Source organism: Phyllostomus hastatus, unplaced genomic scaffold (genome assembly GCF_019186645.2).
Source record: "Phyllostomus hastatus isolate PE091 unplaced genomic scaffold, TTU_PhHast_1.1 phas_scaffold_114, whole genome shotgun sequence".
NCBI classification, from domain to species: Eukaryota; Metazoa; Chordata; class Mammalia; order Chiroptera; family Phyllostomidae; genus Phyllostomus; species Phyllostomus hastatus.
The window spans coordinates 4,631,865-4,635,198 of NW_025334006.1; positions in this window are offsets into that span (position 1 = coordinate 4,631,865).

A 3,334-nucleotide genomic window follows, 5' to 3' on the forward strand; every position below is an offset into this window, starting at 1 on the left:
TTCATTCCATCTGTGAGCCATCTGTCACGTGCCAGACACTGACGCCAGCAATTTGAAGTCAGCATCCGGAGAAAAAGGGCTCCTACCTAAAACAGCTAGAGCGGGATCGCACGCTAACAGCCCATGCCGGCAGATTGTGGCAATCCCTGGTTCTCCTTAAGGCTTAGCCGTGTGAGTTCACTTGCTACGTGAATTCAGGCACTTTCAGGAAACTGGAAGGGACTTGAGTTGCTGCTGAGTCCAATGGTCCCTTCTCTGTCACTGTACCAAATCTCCTGGGGAGCTTTGTAAAAACACAGGTTTCTCACAATCATCAGGATTGGTGAAGACTCAGAGAAAAGGGAAACACTCATGAACTATGGGCAAGAATGCAAACTGCTGCAGCAGGGCACTATGGGAAACAGCATGGTAGTTCCTCAAAAAATTGAAGACAGCACTACCATTCGACCCAGCGGTTCCAATTCTGGGTACACACCTAAAGGATCATGGGTGACTCACCTACCCACTCAAGGCCTTGAGATTCTTGAAAGCAGAGTCTTGAAGAAATATTTGTTTACCTGATTCCTAGCAACATTACTCACAATGGCTAAAATATGGAAGCAGCCAGAGTGTCCTTAAACAGATGAATGGACAGACAACATTCACAGAATGTAATATTATTCGGCCTTCAAAAGGAAGGAAATTCTGCAACATGTTACAACACGGATGAAGCTTGAGAACATTATGCTACGTGAAATAAGCCAGTCACAAAAGGACAAACACTTGATGAATCCAGTTATGGTAAGGTACCCAGAGCAGTCAAGTTCATCGAGACAGACAGGAGAACCGTGGTGCTGGGGGCAGGGGAAGGAGAGAACCGGGAGCTGTGGTTTAGCGGGTACAGAGTTTCAGTGTTGCAAGCGCAAAAGCTCTGGGGGAGGCTTGCACAATGTGAATGTCCTTAACGACACTCAACCGTATGAGGAAAAATAGTGAAATTTATGTCGTGCATGTAACGGTCTAAGAATACAGGCCCCTGGGCCCCGGGCCCGAAGGCTCAGACTCAGGGAGCCTGAGCAGGAAGGACTCAGGAATCGGAATTTCTCCCCGGCAGTTACTGACTCGCAGCCAGGTTCGGAGCCCTCCAGTCCAAGTTCTTATTTGGAGATGAGGCAACTGCAGTCCAGGGAAGTAAAGCGATTTGCCAAAGGTCAGCAGCTCCCTAGGGACAGTGTAGGGACAGTGTAGGGACACGCCGACATCAGTGGTTTCTAACCCTGGCCGGACATCTGAGCCACTCACTGGGCCCCAGCCCAGCCCCACTGAACTGGGATTTCTGGGGGAAGAGGCCTGAGCAGTGAGGACTTGTAAACACGCCACGAGCACTTACAGTTCTGATGTGTGGCCAGGACTGAAGATTCCCGACCACGCCCCCTGGCTCCTTCACACACTCACGCACAGGACACCGGATCCCGGCCATCTGAGAGGGCTGCTACCAGAAAAGCTTGCAGCCGGTTTTGGTGGTTTATCAATGTGGTTCTCGCCCTCTTAAGAAAGGAAGGGCTTGAAAAATCTGAAGACCTCACTACAGCATGTTCTGGGGTCTTCTACACTGCCTCTCTTTCCTGAACGCAGCTGAAAACACAGTATGTGGGGGGTTACACGTGGAAAAGGGGCAAGATGGAACTTGTGTTCCATTTCACCAGCCTGGGGTGCAAAAGGAAGCCAAGCTTTTATAAAGTAAAAAAGTGTAAGCTCTGGCCGGGTAGCTCATTTGGTCAGAACATCGTCCCAATAGGCCAAGGATGCAAGTTTGTCCCCAGGTCAGGGCACGTACCATGAATGCATAAATAAGTGGGACAGAAAGGAAAATTGATGTTTCTCTCTCTCTCTCTAACAATCAATAATTAAAAATGTTTTTAAAATGTAATCTTTTTCTTTTTTGCCCTGCAGCTGTGACTCAGTGGAGTGGGCATCATCCCGTGGGCCAAAAGTTCACAGTTTGATTTCTGGTCATGCCCGGGGTGCAGGCTGGGTCCCCAGGTGGGGGCGTGCAAGAGGCAACCCATAGATGTAGCTCTCGCACATCAAGGTTTCTCTCCCTCTCTTTCTCCCTCCCTTCCCTGCTCTCTAAAGGTAAATAAATAAAATCTTTTTAAAAATAAAATAAAAATAATATTTTTTTCATGACATCTGGATTTTGAATCATTTTAGAAAGGTTTCACCCATTCCGAGGTTGTCAGTGAATTAATTCTTCCTTGTTTTCTGATGGGTTTTGTTTGGTCGCTGTATTTAAGTTACTGATCTCTTTGAGAAGTGTCCGGGTGTGGGGCATGAGGTACGGCTTACAAAGGTTTCCAGACGACCTACCCAGTTGTAATGACACTTTTATTTACAAGTTCATGTTGCTCCCACTGATTTCGCAAATGTACTATATGCCACGTTCATTTGTGTATTTGAGATGACTTCTGGACTTTCTTTTGTTACATCAGTTTGTCTTATTATTTATACACTAGCACCACACAATGTAAAGTTTTGAGGCTTAATTACATTTGTGACTACCGTCCATTGCTCTTGCTTTTCAGAATTTTCCCTAGTTCAGTTTTTACTGAGGGCTTCAGAGTCATTTTGTCTAGTCCAGAAAAAAAAGTCCTGTTTGTATTTTATTGATAGTGATATAATGTTAAATATATAAATTGGTCTAGAGAATATTGAAATATCACAGTATAGTACATCTTTCTATTGCTTCAAATCTTTTTTTGTTTCCTTCAGAACAAAAATTTTCCATTTTTCTTCCTGTAGGCCTTGAGCTTTTGAGGTTAAGTTTATCTTTTTTTCTCTGTTTCCTATTGTAAATGGGGCCTTTTTTCCTATTATATCTTCTGACTTGTTATTATTTATTAATACTGTAACCTACTACCTTACTAAATATTCAAATTGTTTGAGGTCTTTTTTTTTTTGTCAATTTTCTTGCATTGTCTGGTGTATCATAGAATCTGTAAATAGTAGTATTTTATTTCTTCCTTTCCAATTTGATATCTCTAATACATTCTTTTAACTTGTTCTGGGAAAGTTATTGGAATGGACCTTTAGTGACATACATGCAAAGCAAGGTCACTGTCTAGAGTTTGGGCACAGCTACCTGTGCAGCCGGTGTACGGGGAGGAAGTGGATTGAGACTCTAATCCCTCCTTTAGAAAGCAGGTGAGAATATAAATTTATACAGGCACTATAGAAGACAATATGGAAGCCGCTCAGAAATTACAAAGAGAACTACCATATGACCCAGCAATCCCACTTCTGGATATATTACATCCCAAGAAACCAAATCACTGCTTCCAAGACTTACTGCCCC